Here is a 22,104-nt window from a genome sequence, read left to right as displayed (position 1 = left end):
TCCTTGCCTGTTAGCAGAAGGAAGCAATGACTGTAAGAGCTGCTGTAGTGGCACCTGCCACTTTTCCTCCTTCACTTTCTCCATCATCATTATCAACACCCTCATCACCACCCTCAACATTACTATTATCACCATCATCACAACCACCAAACTCACAACCATCAACTCCAACATCACCTCCATCATTACCATCATCATCACCATAATCACCATCATCACCACCATCACCACCATTATCACCATCATCACCATCAATACCATTATCACCGTCAGCACCATCATCACCATCATTATCAACGCCATCATCACCATCATGACCATCATCGTCATCATCACCATTGTCGTCATCATTGCTATCATCATCACCTTCTTCATCCTAAAGATAATCCCATTGCTCAGCAATGAGTAATACCTATCCTTTCAGTTTGTTCCTGGTGGCAATGAGTTTGCATTAATTCATTCAAAAATCCTCACTCACTTCCTAACCAATAATTTTATTCAACAAAGGGTGATAATTATTTGGTGTAAAAAATAATAATCATCATTTCATTTAGCTTCAAATTTTCTCCTTGTACCTTCTCAAGGGGCAGCACAGAAGACCCAGTTTTATCTGAGAAACCAGGGAAAATGAGTCTAGGAGGGTGAGAATGGTCATTTGGTCATTCAATCTATCAATAAACAGCCACTACTATACCATGTAGTGCTCTGTAGTTACCAAAGACAGCACCTACTATACCATGTGCTGGCTTGGGGCTAGATGGTGGCATAATAGAGATAAATAAATTTCATTCCCCGCTGTTGGGATCTACAGTCTGGTAAATGCTACACTTCATTGGATCTCTGTAGAAGTGAATTCTTGATTCTTCCTTTCTAAATTTTATTTTATTTCAACAGTTTTGGGAGAACCGGTGGTTTTGGTTACAAGGATAAGTTCTTTAGTGGTGATTTCTGAGATTTTGGTGCAAATAACATCAGGAAAAATCTCTTCTTGATTTTTTTTTCATCTCCAAAGTTTTTGGGCTCTATCTTCCAACTCAAACATTGGGCCAAATGTTTGAAGTTACATGTAGAGAACACATTTGAGAATATTATCCCATGATTGTACCCTAGACCACTAGGGGGTCAGCAAACTATGGCCCAAATCAAGCCACCTGTATTTGTTAATAGGGTTGTGTTGGAAGACAACCACACCCACTCATTTAAATATCAGCTACGACCACTTTGGAGCTACATCAGCAGACTTGAGTAGTTTCAACAGAAAACATATGGCCTGCAAAACCCAAAATAGCAAATATCCTGCCCTTGAGGAAAAGTGTCCTGGCCTCTGCCCTAGATTCTGCCTTAGATCCTGTTATTATAAATGAACTACTGTGCTTGTCTAAAGCCATGACCTCTACTTGCACACTAGTTCTTATTCCCCCGTCTACTCAAGAACATCATGTTGACTAGTTTCCCTTCATCAGTTTTGCACACTCTACTGGATTATTCCATCAGATTACAAACATGCTGTTATTTCTCACATTTTAGAATACAAAACAAAACCTTCTTCTGCCCCTCTTATTCCACCAGTTACTGCCCACTTCTCAATACTTCTTTGCAGTGCAACATTTCAAAAGAGTTGCCAACTCTTATTCCACTTCTACTACTCTTTTTTGAACTTACTCTGACATTGCAACTGTTTTTGTTAACATCACTGATGACCTTCAGTTTGCCAGATCCAATGGTCAGTTCTTGGTCTTCATCTTACTTGACCTCTCTTCAACAGTTGACACAATCAATCCTCTTGCCCCCTTCTGCCTTTACTCCTTTTCCTCACCTGACTTCCAGAACACAGAATTTCCACGTCTCCCTCCCACCTCTCTTCTGTTCCTTCTCAGCCTTTTGTCTGATTCCTCCACTTCTCCCATAGTCTAACCTTTGGAGAGTTTGAGATGCAGTCCTTGGTCTCTGGTTCTCTCTTCACCCACTTCCTTGATTTTTTCCTTTACTTTTGTCGTAGTCAGTTCAGGCTGCTATAACAAATTAGCCTAGTCTGGGTGGCTTAAACAGCATTTATTCCTCAGGGTTCAAAAGTCTGGAAGCCCAAGATCAGGGTGCCAGCATGGTGAGAGCCTCTCTTTTGTTGCATCCTCTCATGATGTTTCCTTGGTGCAGGCACAGAGAGAGATACAGTAATTCCATTACGAAGGCCTTGCCCTGGTGACTCATCCAAAACTGATGACCTCTGAGAGGTCCAGTCTCCACATACCATCATATTGGAGATTAGAGATTCAACATATGAATTTGATGGGCACACATTCAGTTCACAGCAAGTCACGTGGCTTTAAATACCACCTATATGCCGAAGATCCCTAGATTTTTACCTCTGCCCTAGTACTTTGTCTTTTTATAAGGCTCGTATCTCACTGCCTGCTCAACAGATACGCGTGACTGTGGATGAGACATCTTAACATTAACATAAGGAAAATGGAAACTTTAATAACTCCTCCTCATATGCACAGTAGTTGAGGCACTTACACTGTTTAAGCCCCACACCTTAGTCATTCACGTCTCTTCTTTAACATCCCATGTCCAATCCATCAGGAAAGCACACCAGTTATATCATCTTGTCCATTGCTTTGCTACCTATGAGTCTCCAAGCATCTCTCACCTGGATATTACTACAATTGCTTCCTGTTTTCCCTGCTCCTACAGTGGCTTGCCAACTCCCCACCAAGCCCCCACTCACCACATCCTCAGTCTATTCATAACAGAGTGGTCAGCTACTCTTTTAAAAATAGGTCCGACTGTATCCCTCCTTTCCTTAGTTCTCTCCAATGGCTCCCCATTTCACTCATAGTAAAAGCCAAAGTCCTTCAACAGGCTGGTAGGACTTTTAAAAATTTTTTTATTTTTTTATTTTATTATTATTATACTTTAAGTTGGTAGGACTCTTATGTCACCTGGTTCAACATGACCTGGCCCTACCATTCTGATCTCCTCTCTGCTTTTCACCCCTCACTCTGCTCCAGCCACACTAACCTTCTTCAATGTATTGAACATGCTAGGCACCCTGATACTGCAGGATTTTGCACCGATTGTCTCCTATGTCTGAAACTCTCTTCCTGCAGATATGCAAGTCTTTGCTTAAATATTGCTGCTCAATGAGGACTATTTACATTTTACTTTATTAAAATTGCCAGCTGACTTCTTCAGCATTTTTTTCCTCCATGAGTTATTTTCCCCATAGTGTTTGTCCCCTTCCATTATGCTAGATTCTTCAGTTAACTGTTATATCTGTTGCTGATAATTCACTTCCCTTTACTAGAATGTAAAATCCCCTGGGAAGGTGATGGTTGTCTCTTCTGTTCACTGATTTATCCCACATGCCATGAACAAAGCCTGGCTCCAGTAAAGGCACTCAACAAATATTTGTCCAATTAATAAATCATTAAGTATGAGCTACTGATCAGTTTAGACAGTGAGTAACATTCTCTACTCTTAAAAAGAAAACACTGGCAGCCAGAGATAGACTTGGGAAACTGTCAGGAAGAGGCAGCCGCAGAACAGCCCAGGATGTTTCGGCTTCCGTGCTGCTGACCACCGGTCAGAGGTTCCCAGGGCACATGGCTAAGTGGAGCTCACTGCAGGAGAGGCCTGCATGTCCCAGATAAGGAGGCATCATGTGCGGTGGCTGTGGCTATGATGAGTGCAAGGACTATTTTTACATAACAGAGGAGAAGATAATCCTACAGACATGATGTCAAGGTCTGAAACAAGTTGTACCATCTCAGGCAGGCTGGCAAGTGATGCTGTTTAACCCAGAGACACCTCATTAGCAGACAATGTTTGGAAGCCTTACAAAGGAATGTATAGGTTGTTTCTAGCCGGGAAAGATTTCTTTGTGATCCCATGGTGTTCTATGGCCTATGAGTGGCTTGAGGAGCTCTCCTGGGGTTGGATAAGCACAGATTTGGGGTCAGAAGAGGATTTGAGGTTGTGTCTCTGTAACTTGAAAGTCTTCTACATTGGGCAAGTTTCATAACCTCTAAACACTTCGATATCCTTTTCTGTACAGTGGTGATAAAAGTGTCTACTTTTTAAGACTGAACTTAGGATAGAATAAAACCACAAATGTGAGTGATTTTATCAGTTAGAAAGAGAGTATAGGGCAATTCCTATGATTATACACAAAGACAAAGAATGAGTGACTATCTAATGCAAATCTGTGAGATATCACTTAATAAACCCCAAACAATCAACAATGATTTGCTGACTACTTATGTTAAACCCAACATGTGTTCAGCACTTCAAGGGTTAGAGAGTGTGGGGCAGGGCCATTATGCGTGAGGAGTGACCAGCCTTGTTATTCACTCATACAGTCATGGAGCAAGGCAAGACAGCATTTCCACAATTCTGATGTGTAGTTGACTGTGTCTCCTGATCTTATTTAATTCAACTGATATTCTATTGATTTATTACTATGATCCAGGCCTTTAAGATAAGTTATATCAACTGAGGAAATATTTATGGATCTAGTTTGCAGATGAGGAATTGTAGTGTCTGATTGGTAAAGTGGGTATCACAATATTGCACAATTATCACGTGGCAGAACCAAGCTCTGGATTTTTCTGATTTCAAGTCCTGTGATTTCTCCTTGGTCCATCTATGTCACATATGAAAGCCATCTTTCTTTACCCATAGGAGTATGGAAACTTAAAAGAGGACACACTGGCCAGGCACGGTGGCTCAGGCTTGTAATCCTAGCGCTTTGGGAGGCTGAGGCGGGTGGATCACCTGAGGTCAAGAGTTTGAGACCAGCCTAGCCAACGTGGTGAAACCTCGTCTCTACTAAAAATACAAAAATTAGCTGGGCGTGTGGTAGGCGCCTGTAATCCCAGCTACTCGGGAGGCTGAGGCAGGAGAATCGCTTGAACCCAGGAGGCAGAGGTTGCAGTGAGCCGAGATCATGCCATTGCACTCCAGCTTGGGCAACAGAGCAAAAAATCCATCTCAAAAAAACAAAAACAAAAACAAAAAACGACACACCAGTACTGTGAAATCTCACTTCAACACACATTTGTTTCTATGAAGTTAATGTTTGTGTCCCTACGAAATTCCTGTGTCGAAGTCCTAAACCCCAATGTGACAGAATTTGAAGGTGAGGACTTTGGGAGATGATTAGGTCCTAAGGGCGGAGCCCTCATGAGTGGGGTTAGCTCCATCTTATGAAGGACCCCAAGAGATCTCTCCCCCTCTTTTCTTTCCCTCTTTCAAATGTTTTTTGACTGACAGTACAAACAAAAGAATGAAGGGATGAAGATGCTGAATTCAAAGTACTCTAAGCTCTTTCAGCACTTTGACCTTAAATTTATGTGAAGTTTGCACTGTAGCTTAATCATTTGTATAGACTGTTTCTGCTCTTATCTTTCTTATTTTTATTCATTCACCGAATTTATTTTTCTGTTTTAAGAAAAATTTTAATTGACACATAATAATAGTATACATATGTGGGGTACAACAGAATGTTTCGATACATGGATACATTGTGCAATAATAGGATCACAGTAATTAGCATATCTAATCACCTCAAATATTTATCAGTTCTTTGTGGTGAAAACAATCAAATTGCTCTCTTCTAACTTCTTTTTTGAAATATACATACATTAGTGTTACTATAGTGGGCCTGCTGTGCACTGGAACACCGGAATTTATTTCACCCATCGAACTGAAACACTGTACCAGTCGTCTAACCTCTCCCCAACCCCTTCACCATTGTGCCCTCTAGCCCCTAGTAACATCTATTTTACTCTACTTCTGTGAGCTCAACTTTTTAAAGTTCCACATAGGACTGAGATCATGTCATGTTTGTTGTATTTCCATGCCTGGCTTGTTTCACTTAACACAGTGCCCTTCAGGTTAGTCCATCCTGTCACACATGGTAGAATTTTATTCTTTTTTATGGCTGAATAGTATTTCATCACGTACATATACCACATTTTTTTTTATCCATTTGTGCCATTCAACAAATGTTTGCATATATTTGTGCCCAGGCACTGTCCTAGGAATAGGTAAATGGCATTAAACAACAGAGTCAAAGTCATTGCCCTCAAGAAGCTATCATCCCAGAATCAGAATGGGAAACAGACCATAAACAAACAAGCAGAGCATGCAATATAAATCCTGGGGCCAGGTGCAGTGGCTCACGCCTGTAATCTTGGCACTTTGGGAGGCCGAGGTGGGTGGATAATTTGAGGTCAGGAGTTGGAGACCAGCTTGACTAACATGGCGAAACCCCATCTCTACTAAATATACAAAAATTAGCCAGGTGTCATGGAGGGCACCTGTAATCCCGGCTGCTTGGGAGGCTGAGGCATGACAATCACTTGAACCCAGGAGGTGGAGGTTGCAGTGAGCTGAGATTGCACCACTGCACTCCAGCCTGGGTGACAGTGAGACCCTCTCTCAAAATACTACTAGTACTACTACTACTAATAATAATAATAAATAAAAATGAATCTAGGTACTGATAAACTAAAGAAAGATGTCAGAAGGAGATGGAGATTCTTTTTTAGGAAGGGGGGACTTTGAAGGTGAGAACATTTAACTGAAGATCTGATGAAGTAATATTTTATAAAAAATAAACTATTTTATACTGTAAGTTATTATGAGCCAATGCTTGCCCTTCAGTTGCACCCTAGGCCGAAACTATCTTTGCAGCCACCCTGCAATATAGGTTGTCTCATCGTGGCTTGAGGAAGGATGTGGAACTTCTCACAACATCACAAAGCACGTGTTGCACCATTGGACATTTACAATTTTTAAGTGGTTTTGCTTTTTACTGAACTCAAATATGTTTTCCATTTAACACCCACTGGAACTAGTTTTTCTTTCTGTGAACAGAAATTGCCAATTGTTCATCAAAATCTTAATTGTCTTATTTTTGGACCACAGCTGGGTTCCATCTCTCTATCTCCTCTGCAGTTGGGTGTGGCCATGTGGACATGCACCTGAATTATAGCTGAGGAAATACCAGCAAATTGATGCCCCTATAAGGCCTGGCCCATAAAATCCTCGGGCATGAGTGCCCTCATACTTATTTCTCTGTCAGCTGAATCCAGACGATGATGCAGCCCTAGCAGCAGAACCACAGAAAAACTTGGAAGGAGTTCTGGATCCCAGAATTACCAAGGGAAGGAGGGAAATCTCATGCACTTATTTACTTTCCCAAGACTGTCAACATGAGCTAGAAACAACTTTTGATTTTGTTAAGCCAATATCTGTTAAAGTGTAATTCTATAGCTGTGTTGAGTGTCTTTGAGTTTAATTTTATAGCAGCAAAATTTGTGTTTGAGCTTAATTTTATAGCAGCAAGTCTAATATAACTATGGCACTCTGGAACAGAACAATATATCTGCCAGATATCCATGGCTTTCCATACCTCTGATATCATTGATTGTATTTGCAGACCTATCTTAATATCAAAATTGATTTCTATAAACCCATATATCTCCAAAAGACAAAATGAAGGAAAATACAAGCACATGTAAGATCTATTTCTGAAACTTTATTTCCAATTTAGAGTGTGTGAACTGGCACATGGTAGGTAGTATAGCAAGTGGTCAACAAATGTTTGTCCAGTGAATGAATGGTTGCACTGTGATGAGCTTCATATGCCAAATGGGTAGATAGTGGCATTTGGGGGCAAGTTTCTTACCTGCAAGCATTTCTGGGTCAATGTCTGTGGATGGCTGCAGGTACCACAGAGACTTTGAACACTGCACCATACCAAAGGAACATGTTACCTTATGTCTGGCTCGGCAAAGATAGGAGGATGGTAGCCAAAAATGGTTTTCCCCACCTGTTTTATTTTCATGGGGATTTGATTTACAAAATGTGAATTATTTATTTTTAGAAAACGATTTTAGAGGTAAAACTGCCAAATTGCTACTGGACCTGGAGTCCTAGGATAGCCCATCTGTTCTGCCTGTAACATTGGGTGTTGCCATCCTTCTGAAGAGACGGCTTGTGCAAACTTGGGAACCAAGGCAGAAATCGCACTTATGTTTTCAAAATTTATCAAAAGCACTTCTATGTGTCAGACACAGGGCTGTGCCCTCTACACACACACATCAAGCAAATAAGCTGAAGTGGAGCTGACCATATGGGAAGGAGTGCATATCATATCCCTTCAGGAGTTCAGGCGAAGCTGACAGTCATGACTCTGGGTGCTTATGAATGTTCTCTTTCTCTTTTATGAATTGTTTCTGGGCATCCATGTTCCAGACTAAGTTGAGACCATACCATGGAGGCATACAAAGATGACAATTCTTAATTATTACTTATATTTGACCCTTTTCCAAAAAAACCTGAGGTAGCTTACACAGATATGAAAAATAGACTTAGATAAAAATAAAACACCATTAAAAGCACATAATTATCAACACAGTAAAACTTGCAAAATTAGAAGAATAATGGTAATATCTAGTGGCGTACTCTAATGTCCTGCAGTCATTTATGTTTAGCTGCAGTGTGGACTCTGAATGTCCCAGCAGCCAGTGTAGACAGAAGTGTGATCAGTTACCTAATTTGATCATGCATGATGGATGTATATTAGTTGCTCAGGAAAAATGTGTATTCTTAGACTTGGGACATGGAGAAATTGTTACTACGGGGTTCCGTAGACAGAATTTGCTGTGTTGTTCTGAACCAAGTTCTTAATAACATTCTGATAATAAGTGTAACAGAGAGACTATAAAACCTCTTGGTGTCTGCCATGCTTATAATGCCAAAGTGTCCCTCATGGGATTGATGAGGGATGATTGTCCAGGAATGCAGCTTTCTATGGCCAGATGCAACAAGAGTTTTCATGGAATAGACATTCTATCTGACATCAAATCTTGTTTATTTATTTTTCATAAATGAGCTGTCACTAAGTCTTAGAGAACAGAACTGGTGACACGCCAGTCCCTGATTTAAAGACTCCCAGGGCATAATAGCTGTTTGCGACATGTTTCTCACTTTTCCTTCCTTCCCATGCTTGAGTCCCCAGTTTCTAGAGATTTCTTTCTTTTTTCCCCCTCACCAATGCCCACTCTTGAAAAAGCACCGATTAGTGAGAGCCAATCTCTGGATTCCTTGCTCCACTTTAGGAGGGCAGTCATTGTTTTTGATATCATTTAAAGACTTCTGCTTCAGGGTGTCCCTAATATAAGCTCTGATACCCTCACATTATAAAGGCAGTTGAACTCTTGCGAGACTGGAAAAAATTCATCCATCAACTAGAATACAAGGCAGAGAAGCTGAGAATGATGAATTGTAATTGGTAAACGCTTTGCCACCTGAAAAAGATCAGCACAGCCACCCTGGGACAAAGGTGGGGCACTGGTGTGCTTCTCCCCATGCACTGTATTACCAGGGTCTAGGCACCCAATGGCTGCATATGAGAACGCTACCCAGCCATTCTAACCTTTTTTTTTTTTTTTTTTTTTGAGACGGAGTCTCGCTCTGTCGCACAGGCTGGAGTGCAGTGGCGCAATCTTGGCTCACTGCAAGCTCCGCCTCCCGGGTTCACGCCATTCTCCTGCCTCAGCCTCACGAGTAGCTGGGAGTACAGGCGCCCGCCACCACGCCCGGCTAATTTTTTTTGTATTTTTAGTAGAAACGGGGTTTCACCGTGTTAGCCAGGATGGTCTTGATCTCCTGACCTCGTGATCCGCCTGTCTCGGCCTCCCAAAGTGCTGGGATTACAGGCGTGAGCTACCACGCCCAGCCGATACAGCCCATTTTTAAAAGGTGATCTTTTTTTGTAGCATTACTACTCTCCACCCTCCTCATCAGAAGCTTCCATTCACTATCTGGTAAGAGATATTAAACAAAACAAAAGACAAATGATAGAAGAGGATTGGCTATAGAATGTTGCCTTTAGAGAAGTGTCAGTATCAGAAGCAAAGCACTGTAGGCGAGGCTGAGGACAGAAAAGAAGCCCAGAAGGACTGACCTGAGCAGAAGCTTCAATCTGTACCCACGTGGCCAGACAATAATTTAGGACCTGGAGAAAACTTCCTTAACATGAAAAAGAATATCTGTGTTCAATTCAGCAGCTGACTGCAAACATACTTCATGGTGAAATGCTATGGATGTTCCTTCCAAAATAAGGAAAAAATAAAAATTACAATTATTACTTAACTTTTTTTTTTGCAGATGTTGTGTATTGGCAAATGTTTAATCAGTCTGGCTAATTAAAGTGCCAGATATTGTGTTAAGCATTGGGAACAAAATGATGTGAAAAACATATATGGTACCTGGCCTCATGGAGTTTCCAGTTTGTAAGGGGGATAGATAGCCATTAAGTAATCATATGTAGCATGTGAAACAGAATTAATGATAAAGCTGCAGAGAGCTCCATGGGTACTTTGAGCATATGTAACTGAAGGAGTTGATCTAGAAGGAAGGCTTCCCAGAGAAAGTGAGTCTAAAACTCAAGTGGAAAGATGTTAAGAGTTTACTAGGTGAAGAGGGGTACTTAGAACAGTTCTAGAAATGACACGTTAGAGGGGGCTTGGACAGGTGGGTGTTTGCAGTGGTAGCAGAGGCTGGTAAAGTAGATAAGAACCAGCTATGCTGTGCACTAGAGGCCATAGTAGGGAGCTTCATCATTATCTTGAAAGAAACAGAAAGACATTGACATTTGATGCATTCAGGTGGCATGATCATTTCATGTTGAAGATTGTCCAGGTGACAGTACTGAGAATAAACTAGGAGGCTGTCAGTGGGAAAGAGGGTAGACTTGGCAGGAAGCTCTGGCCTCAGTGAAGGTGAGAGCTGATGTGAACTTGGACAAGAGTGGCATTGGTGGGGAAGAGAAGTGGACAGGTTCAGCCAGCATAGTAGTACATGGAACAGAATTGAGAGGAAGGATATTGGAAGGAGGAGCACAGTGCTCTCATTTACTGGAAATACAATTATCTACCTAGAAAACCAAAGATGATTAGGGAAAATTCTTTTCAATTATTAAGAATTCAACAAAAAGCCAAATTATAGAATACTATATATGGATATCCTATATTTCAGCAAAAAGAAGATGCTATAATAAAGAAGTTAGTGTATTCATAATAGCAAAAGAATATAAAATACCCAACAATAACATAAATAAGAAATGCATGAGAACAAAAAAAGAAAAAATTTACTTATAAATATAAAGGAGGACCCACACGAGTGAGTAAAAATAGATATCCTTCAAAGAGAAGAATACATATTGTAAAGGTATCAATTCCTTCCAAATCTATTTATAGATTGAATACAATACTGATGTCAGAAATTCCATAAAGATTTCAAAAATCATGACAAAATAATTTGACAATTCATCTGGAACATAAACAGATAAATAATTTAAATTTTTGTTACAGTTTACTTTAAATGGTTGCTTTTTTAATAGAAAGGAAGGGAAGGAATTTCCCTACCAGATATCAAACACTATAAAGCTACAGTTATTAAAAAAATTAAATATGTGATTCTGGTGCAAAACTCACCTAACATTTTAATAAAAAGAGGAGATATTGCCTTGAAGCAGATGGCAGCATACAATAAAAGTTTCATTACAACCCCATAGGGAAGGAATGGCTATGCAACAAATAGGGCTGGGTTTAACAATGCAGTTGTAGGAAAGATTCCCATAGGAAGGTCTTTCTTGTTTTCAGCCACAATGGTTGATCAAAATTATCATGGTAAAAACAAAAACAAAAAACTTGTAAATTTTTTGAGCTTTGAATTTTGCACTAGAGACTAACTCACAGAGCTTTTTCAGGAATTGATATCCATAATAAAGTTAAAGTCTTACTCCAACACTTTTCTTTGTAAATAGAAGGTAAAGAAGCACCATAATACAAAGACTTTGTAATGTTCCTTCTCAGCTGTAGGTATTACCCGATTTGGTGACAAAGTGTGATGAGTCTATAAATTGAATATGTATTTTATCTCCTCCAGGTCCCAAAATATTTTTGTCCAGTATGTTCTTAATAGCTTTGTATTCTTTAGATTTTTTTTAAGTGGTCCCTCAAACAACTGATTCAGAAGTATGCTGGCATACATGCATATTTGGTGATCTTTAGTGTATTTAAATGCTACTTGATGGGAAGAAATACTAGCAGGTTTTTTCTCTTCTCTCTGCCTGCAGTTACAGATTCACTTCTATACAACACTCAGAATGATATGGCTAAAGAGAAACATCTAAAGTTTATGCATATTTCAAAATGTTTCTAATTTCATTTCAATTTCCTATGAGACCCACAGTTTCTACATTTATTTAACGAAGCCATTAAATATCCCATTGGCTTTGGGGAAATGAAGATTCAGAGCAACAGCATTTTCTGAGTATGTGTGATTCAGGCACTATGGGGTGTGTAGTGGAGAGTTAGAGATGAAGCAGGCCTTGTGCCTGTCTCTTGAGACCTCATAGTCAAGGTCTATGTGAGCCCCCACACTCTTGCCCAGTCCCCTTTGACCAATGTGATCGGTGATCACCTTTGCACACGGGGTTGCCTATTACATCTGGGTTAAAACCCTTTTTCTGTGAAAAATGACATGATCTTGTGGGGATCCAATCTCAACTTCAGTCTTGGTCTCTGACACACTGTTCTCAATCATAACCCATAGAAACAATTCTTTTAGTTTAAAGTTGGGTAGTTATAAACTTGCTTTTGAGGGGGCAGAGAGAGGGAAGGAAGTTGGAAACATTGATTACAAGGCAGAATTAAATACTAACACTAATTTCTCATTTCAATTTAAGCAAAAAGGGGGCCTTTCTGAGAGTTCTTATGCTTTTGAAACATTAAAGATTGGGAAGGTGCACCCTATGGTTAATAGTGCTGAGCTTCATACATCTGAGGCCATCGTCTTGACTCTCCTTGCTCAAGAAAATTTCCTATTTGGAAGAATGAAGAGCAAAAACCAGATAGTATATTCAACTATGGAAAAATAATGACAAATTTCATTCAGCAACTGTATGGAAGAGAAAGTTTGATTTCCAAATTGTAGTTATTTTATTGCAGTACCTGATCATAAGAGAGTAAAACCTTCAATTGAAGTTACAAAGAATAGGGCAATGATACATGTCAGCCTTTCATGTCTTCCAATAAAGTCTCAGTCACTCCCCACAATTAATTACCCTTCTTAGTGAAGATCTGGATAGTTCATTGCTTAGTACTAATCCCTGTGAACAGGCTCTCCCTTTCCATTGATTTATCTAGATTTACACCAGTATTTATTATTTAGGCATCATTCACTTTGTAGAACCCCTGCAATTCATAGATCTCTGATTGCTTCCCATGCACTCTGCTATGGGTTTTGGCATGCATTATCTTACTCAATTCTCACACGTTGTAGGTAGATTATAATTTTCAACTCACATAGTTAAGAATACATAACCAATAGAGGCTTTGAACAGAAAGTAAGTGGCTTTGTTGCCTGGATTCATCCATTTATAATGAGGTAATTAATATATGGCAATTAAAAAAAATCCCAGCTGCTTCTCCGAATAGGCAGAGAAACCAATATCACAGAACAAATGATGCATATTATGTGAGGAATCATTTGTGTGCCTTCCTAAGTTATGGAACTGTTAGGTCAGTAGGTACCCACTAGGTTAGAGGAAGGTTCAACAGAACCTTTTGGGCTTACTGAACATATTCATGTGCAGGATTGGTGCTGGTATGGGGAATTCAGACACTAATAATCTGCCCTTTCTCCATGAGGCTCTCAGTGTGGTGGGTGCAGTGGTAAGTGACGGTGTGATGCATTGAAATTGAATACTGGAACAAAGCTGTGTGCATCCAGTGATGACCACTGGAGCTGCCCACCCAGGCAGAGGCACAGGACCTCTAAGCTGAGAAAAGCCTTCAAGGGTGGGTGGGCCCATGCAGGCATCTTGCAGGAGATGAGCTTTGCCCTGGCTCTGAAGCCTGATTTAACCACAGTAGATCATCCTTACTCAAACTGGCTCTGGCAGGAAAGCAGTCCCAAATACTAAGAGTTTCTTACAGGGGCGGGCTTATGGTGCCGTGGGGCCAGGACTCCAGCTCCACTTCTCTGCAATGACTCTCAGCTGCACCCTCTGAGTTTTGGGTTGCAGTACAATGACAGGGAAGTCCCAGGAGCCAAATCCAGACAGGATGAAGGCCCAGGGGAAGAACAAAAACGTCTTTTTCTCATTCTCTGAAGCAAGAAAAACATTCCCAGAATTCCCCCAGAGCATTGGCCAGAATTGCATTACATGACAGATACTAAACCAATCACTGACAAAGGGAGGGAGATAACTCTGATTGGCTTGAATCAATCAAAGTTTCCTCTTAGAACTGGGGATAAGGAGTAGCTTGGGAGCAGGTGACTTTCTGAAAGTGATCTGGGTTCTGTTAGAAGGAAGAATGAACAGAATGACATTGTGCTGCAGCTGAGCACATTATGCACAGAGATATTTCATTTTTTAGATAATTAGAATAGGGAGAGGACATTCTACACAGGGCAAAAGTGAAGCTGCCTCTTTTGAGGAGAAATGGTTAATTTAGCTGAAGCATGAAAGCAAGAGGGGGAATCACTGCAGAAGAAGATATTCTGGACAACAATACAATTGTGATATCAGAGAACTCTTAATTTCTCAAAACCACTTCACTGACTCTCACACCAACTAGAACAGCAAGTATCAACAGAGGAATCTGAAGTCCAGAGCAGGTGAGTAAATCTTCCAAGGTCACACAGCCTGTAAACAACAAGGTCTGGTGACTCTTGCCTGGGATCCTTTTGCAGTTCCTTGGCAATTAGTTGAGGCAGGTATATTAGTTATCTATTGCTGCGTAACATATTATCCCAAATTTGGGAGCAGATCAGCTGAGTGGTCCTGGCTCTGCTGAGATTGCAGTGAAGCTGTCAACTGGGACAAACCATCTAAGGCTTGTGTGGGGCTGCAGGATCTGCATCTAAGCTCGGTTGCATGGACTTTGGCAGAAGGCCTCAGTTCTTCCCCATGTGAACCTCTCCACAGGGCTTCTTGCATTTTCTTATGGCTTGGTAGTGGCTTCCACTAGAGCCAGCAATAAGAGAGAAAGAGCAGGACAGAAGCTTCAATGACCTGTATTACCTAAATTTGGATGCCACACTCCATCATTTCCACTACATTCTGTTGGTTAGAAGTGAGTCAGTAAGTTCAGCCCATACTCAGAGGAAAGGTAATTAATCTCTACCTTTTGATGGGAGGAGTATCAAAGAACTTATGGGCGTATTTTAAAACCATCACAGCAGCAAAAATGCAACATGCATCCTGACATCTGGGATGAGTTCACCATAGAGAAATCATTCAATCTGAAGGCATTAAAATACAAAAATGGTATTCCACAACGATAATAGACCAGATGACTCGATAGGAACCGTGGTGATGGTGGCGACTGGGATTTGACTGAGGCTCACCAACAAAAACCTCAATTATATTGGTTCCATAGCTATGCATAAATTCGGAGAGAGAGCGTCTAATATGGATGGTGGTAGGGAGTAGGTGAAATTCCCTGCTCATCATTCTGCCCTAGTAATATGCATTAAATGCTCACTATTATAATCAAAATGACACACCATCCTTCTTTCTGCTGACTGTGGGGCCTCAGGATACCTAGGTCTCTGTCTCAAGGTTGGGCAGTTTTTCCCACGATCAGAAAATACAAGATCTTTTACTAGTACCCTCTTAGCAGTTTCCAAAACGTTGGAGAGAGCTCAGCATTCTTGGACCAGAAAGGCAAGCACAGAGTGGTACCTCCCCCTACCCCTTCTACAGCCCCAGTGAGGACTTTCAATCCAGTGGCCTCATCCCAGGGAACCTTGGGAGAGCTGGCAAATACTCTAAACAGATAAAAGATAATTGAACAACGAGTGAGTAGTAAACGGTGACAAAGTGCTATTTCCATAATAAGCTTATCTGAGTAAACTTTCTCAGAGCCCCTGAGTTCCAGAGCAGGGTGTGGATTTGGCAATAGTAAAGAAACAGGCCACGCCAGGAATGTCTGGGGAGCTAATGAATGCCCCTGAAGTGGTTGACGTTCCTATCTCTGCTTTGGATCCCTGCCACCTTGACTCGAATGTCAGACGGTGTTTAATTGGCAAACAGGGCTTCAAAGGGTTGCTGGGCCCTGCTCCCAGGGCCCTGGGGCTGTTAATGTTTAATTGTCATGTGCAAGGGCCCACTAGCTCTTGGTAGATTTGGGTGTTTTATTGCACTTTGAAAAAGCAACATTATGAGTCTCCTTCTTGCTCCATGGACATTTTTACAGACATGCCTTGGAGTCACATGTTGCCTCACCTAAACTCTGAGTAGCAAAGTCACCATGTTATTCAGCAGGGGTAGAGAGAAACACCTTCAAGCTGAAAATACTCCAGATTTACTGCATATGTCCTAAAATCAACAAATATTGATTTCTTGGGAGCATCTGGATCAGCAACAGAGGAAAAAAAAAAAAGAAATTGAGTTGGGGGTTTAGGTTTAGGGAAGAGAAAAAAGACACAGAAGTGAAATTGCTAAATGGCAGATCATACAATTTCTTCATTGAACGCTGGTGGCATCCACTCTCCTTGACACTGGCTCTGTTACTCATGGCTTTGCTGGAAATGCAAATCTTTAAAAAAATCCCCCTCCCTAAAAGGGCCTATTTGCTTTATATTGTTCATGTAATTTAAAAAGTCTAGAGATTGTCTTAATAAGACTTTATAGCCTTCCTCTAATTACATAGGGAAGAATAAGAAATAATAGAAGACAAATACTTTTTTTTTCTAAGCTACATGGAAATTGTGAATAAAGGAGTAGCTTCCAACTTCCTGACATTTGAAAAGCACTGTTTTGAATTGAATATGAATGATTCCTTTGAATTTTCAATTCAATTCCATTTAATTGAACACATCTTCATTGAGTGCTTACTAAGTGTTCATATCAAACAATTTCTTTGGTTTTGAATTAGTGGCTTTTACAGAAATTGTTTCTTTTGTTGAATTCTGGAAATGTATCGGTTTGTTGTTTTAATCATCCTTTTGCTGATTGTGAATATCTCTCTAAGGAAGGAATGTAAAGAGAAATATCTAATTACACCACTTATATCAGAATGGCAAAGTGTATATTTATCTTGTTTGTTAATTATATATGTCACAGCTAAAGACCAAACATCAACTAATGTCGACATTAGCCAGAGGGCCTGGCACACATCAAGAGCTGGGTGGATCACAAATAAAATACAATATAGCAAGTGGAAAGCACATAGACCTTTTTATGTGTTTATGTTGAATCAAATTTTTTTGTTCTTTTTTGCACATTCTACGTTCCAAACAGCCAGATTTTCATATGGTGGATCTCTAAGAAGTAGGTTTTACAGTAGAATTGCCACTATGAACAGGTTTCAGGGTCTCCCAGCATGTGTTAGATTTTCAAGGCAATGTAGCAGACACTTAGAATCTTCCGAAGGATGTAATCTCTTTTCTTTAGTTCTCTTGTTTGCCTCAGTTCCCAGTCCTTCCGTCTCTACCGCTGATTTAGCGATTCCTCTCCTTTGACAAGCGGTAAGCAGACAACCCCTTCCAATCAGAGCCGGTGCTATGAAGTTCAATCACATCCAGGGTTCTCAGCCCCAGAGCTTCAGCCGCCTATGAATGTAGATGGGGGAATAGTCTATTGTGCACAAAGCACGTGCCCTCCAAATCCATATGCACAGTTAATTAGTTGAGAGCCCTAAAATGTTATGTGATTCCTTTCTTAATAGAAATGAGAAGTTGTAAAGATGAGAGGCCTTTATTCACACTTTATCAGCTATTTTAAATTAAGGGGTATATTATCCTCTGGATAGATTTACAGGAACACCCATTATGCACCTAACTCCTATTATCATTAATGGCAGTAAATGCAGGCACACACAAGCTCAGCACTCCGGGCTCTTCACAAGAGGCCACTCTTTTCCTCCTGTTATTAACAATTCCTGCTTCACATTTCTTAAATATCTGCAAAATGAAACAAAACATTGTTCATGACTTAAAGACTATCTGGGTATATGTTTTTCAAAGGAAATTAGATTGATACATTACATAGGTTTGCAAATTTACATTATGATAGCAAATGATTATGACCGCTGCCGCTCACCCTCTTTGAATCTCCCTAGAGGTGAACACACAGGGCCAGAGGTGCAGAGGGGGGTGGCAAGGGGTCGAGATTTCCCATGTCAGTGTGGCATAAGGATCTGCTGGCAAGGAGTTGGAACTTTAGCCTGTCGACTGTTTTCTTTCAGTGTTGGCAAAGCCAGCACTGAAATGTATGGAAGAGATAGAAAAGTGAGAGAATAGACTGCTAAGCAGAACTTCCAACTATGGGGAAGATGCTATTAAAATATCCATTCATTAACTCATTCATTTCTTATTTATCCATCCATTCCTTTGCTCACAAATATGTATTAAATACCTAGTGTGTGTGTGCCTAGCAGGGTGCTGGGCTATGAGGACCTAACAGTGAAGAAAGATTAGAGCTTTGTACCAAGGAAACTCACAGTTTAGTGAAACCATAAAATTAAACAACTAATTGCACAGTTAGCTGTGTGATCCAGGAGACATGCAGGTAGCCATGAAGAACTTGGCTGAGTGGAGGGGACAGGCAGGAGAGATGCCTCAGGAATAAATGCAGAGCCTAACTCTGAAATGAATGCAGAAGTCATCATGGTGATAGGAGATGGTTTAGGAAGAGCTTGCTGGGTGGGAGGAAGAGCATGAGCAAAAACCTGAGGAAAGCAAGATCCAAATTCCGGACCGGCCAGTCAGTAATAACAATGATTGGTCCTTCCTTCTGAAATACTGTACAGAAGGGTGCATTTACTTTTCCCCCTGCTAAAACAGGCATGTAATAAGGGTCACCATTTACTACCATGCATCAGTGTGCCATGAAGCTGAAGCTAGACCCCAGCCAAATGAATTCTTAGGGTTTGAGTTGTAACATCAGCACAATCTCTACTAAATGCCCCTGCTCCCCACTCCCACTGGACAAATCACCTCTGTGCTCCCTCTGCACAAGGGTCAAATTTGGAGGGATGGGCTGTGGAAATCCTCTATACCTGTGTTTGTCAAATGATCTCTAAGGAAGGATCAGGTTCTTAAAAATTCTGTTGTAAATGGATACTTTTATAAAATGTAATCAAAATGAATTACTAGAAAAATGATTATGCACTTCGACGTCATGACCATATCAATTTCTGGAAAACTCTTCTGAATGCTTACTCTCAATATATGTACTTATCTCATTGCAGATTGATAGCACATGGCTTGCAGACCACAACTCCCCTTCAAGACTAAGACTATCCCTATGTTCCACACCTTGCCTCACTGACTTCCAGCCAGACTGTCAGCTAGGACTATATCTACAACTCTCGAAATTATTTACATTTCCTGCCTGGGTCACCTCTTGGGCAAGAGGTTTTCCTGTATTACACCCCCACAGCAAGAAATAGTATTTTATTAATTAGAAACTCTAAGAGGCACTCACCTCAAGTCCTGGTATTTCTAGGGCTGGGAAAGTGATCCCAGGTGTTTCATGCCTGTTTCATGCTTTCTTTTCTAAAAACTTCAACATTCATGTAAGGACTAAGATTCAAAAGCCATCAGCATAGCAGATTGGAAAATCTGGGCTAATGACTCTCAGCATATGCTCGGGGCTGAAGACCCAGACAGTCGGAACAGGAGACCTTTAGACTCATTGTTCTATGGATGTGCCTGGGAGTCTAAGAAGGACATCTCCAACCCTGCTGGTGGGTTGGGAGAAAGACAAGCAAAGGCAAGTGATTGACTACAGAGCAGAGTGCAGTGAGATCCCTGCATGGGCTCTGGTCCCTGCTGGAGCTCTCTTTTGGCAGGCAGCCTGTGGGAATCTGTAATATGACCAGTCAGGAACTTGGCCCTGGGAAGTTGGAGGTATGGATATAACACAAGTCCCTGAGAACTTTGAGGAAGGAACCCCAAGAGATATCAACTTCCCTGTTGCTTGCTTTTCTTCCTCTGCATGACTTTATGGACTTGAAGGAGGACCTCAATGCTTAGTTTGCACCTCACTTATCTTACTTGGAGCTATTGTACTGGGTTATCTTGCCTACCAACATGACTCAATTATTTCACTGAAACCAGTAACTTCCAAATTATATCTCTAATGTACATTTTTTTCTGAGCTCCAGATTACATATCAAATTAACTCCTAACTCTACCTGATAGACTGAACAATGCTTCCCCTCAAAGATGTCCATGTCTTAGCCCTCAAAACCTGTGAATAAGTTATCTTTACATAGCAAAAGACACCTTGCCAATGTGATTAAGTTAAGGATCTTGAGAAAAGGGGATGGTCCTGGATTATCCAGGTGAGCCCAAGGGCATCACAAGGAACCACAGAAGAGGGAGGCAAAAGGGTCAGAGTCAGAGGAGACGTGATGACAGAAGCAGAGGTCGGAGTGGTGAAGGGTCATGAGCCAAGGAATGTGGGCAGACCCTAGAAGATAGAGAAGAAAAGGGACAAATGCCCCTGTGGAATACAACTCAATTCCAGAAGGAATTCAACTCTGCCAGCCCCTTGGTTTTAGCCTAAGACTATGTCACACTTCTGATCTTCAAAACTGTACAATAATCAATATGAGTGGTTTTAAGCCACTTAGTTTGTGGTAATTTTTTACATCAGTAGTGGAAACCAATACACACCTGGGTATCCCAAACTCACCATCTGCCCTCCAAAATGTGATGCTTCCTCTGAACCATTCATTTCAAGACATAGTACACGACTCTGCTAGTTCCCAAACTAGAAACATGGAAGTCATCCCAACACCTCCCACTCGCTTACCCACAACGTCCAGTGGCTTTGTTTTAAGACAAAGTGTTTAAAGACAAAGTTCAAAATCCTTAAAGGGATCCACAGGGCCCTGAAATGTGTCCCAGGATCTCACTGACCTCCCTGGCATCCATCTTTGGCTGGATGGGTCTTTTGAGAATGTCTAGAGATAGCTCACACGTTCATACTTGCTCCTAAGCCAGCCTGGAAGGCACCCATCCCTCCTCCACCACCCACATCACTGGCAACTTTTTGAGGAATCAACTCTCATGGCTTTTCCTCCAAGAAGCCTTGTCTGTATCCACCGCTGAAGTTAGGTGCCCACTTCCCTAAATTCTCACCCTTCAGTCTTGTAAGAGTCACCACAAGTATTATGTTCAATTTATCTCCTTCCAGTTATTCTGCCATCTCATGAAGGCAGGAACCACAACTGTCTGGCTCTTGACTATAGGCCGTGTTGCTGCACAAAAGCAGACACTCAGTACTATTTACTGAAAACAAAAACAAAATAAAAAGAATAGGTGAGCAAGATTCCGGGAGGAGCTCAGGGATAGGATCTGGGATGTAGCCACCGTGGGGAGACTCAGCAAGGCTCGGACTCTCTGCTCACCTGGAAAGATGCTGATGGAGGGTTTTGCTTGGCCCCTGTCCAGAATGAATCCATGGATCTGCCCTGACAGATCAGGGGCTGCAGGCTCCCCAGTGGTTGTTCAGGATCTGGGTGGTAGATCATAATCAGAGCTGATGTTTCTTGAGCTCTTACGTAACAGGCGCTACACCAAGTGCTTTAGTGGATTAACTCATTTAATCCTCACCTGAACTCCATGTTGCTATGGAGTTTCCAACATGGATTCAAAGTGAGGATTAAATGAATTGATTCTTTGTCATTAATGTTATTAATAATAACAATTGCATTTAACAGATGAAACAACTGAGGTAGAGAAAGATTAAGTGTTTTGCCTAAGATCAGACATCTTATAAGTGACAGAGCTGGGATCTGAACCCACACACACTGACTCTAAAGTCCTTGTCTTAAACACTGTGTTGTGCTTCCTACAGCATGAAGGCAGGGACTCGCTGAGGTTACGTGAACCGGTCTCCAACCATTGATATTGGCCCATTTACTTATTTCACAGGTATTTGCTGCTAATCTACTGGGTGGTAGACACTGTGCTAGGTGTTAGGAATCCGCAGATGAATGTCAGTTGCCTTCAAAAAGTGTGGACTTGAGTGAGAAGGCAAAAAAGAATGAGTATGATGTG

General features: G+C 41.1%; 1 long non-coding RNA gene across 1 annotated transcript in view; it reads left to right on the top strand.

Annotated features, from left to right (window-relative positions):
- Positions 1–21,336, top strand: part of LOC134807832 (uncharacterized) — a 77,015-nt gene extending 55,679 nt beyond the window's left edge. Inside the window, exon 6 of the long non-coding RNA XR_010149188.1 lies at positions 19,284–21,336. This is a non-coding gene — a long non-coding RNA (uncharacterized LOC134807832). The remainder of the gene's footprint in view (positions 1–19,283) is intronic.
- Positions 21,337–22,104: the final 768 nt, after the last annotated feature.

Source organism: Pan troglodytes, chromosome 12 (assembly GCF_028858775.2).
Source record: "Pan troglodytes isolate AG18354 chromosome 12, NHGRI_mPanTro3-v2.0_pri, whole genome shotgun sequence".
NCBI lineage: Eukaryota > Metazoa > Chordata > Mammalia > Primates > Hominidae > Pan > Pan troglodytes.
Note: the sequence above shows the minus strand (reverse complement) of the source record. Positions and strands in the feature narration are given on the sequence as shown.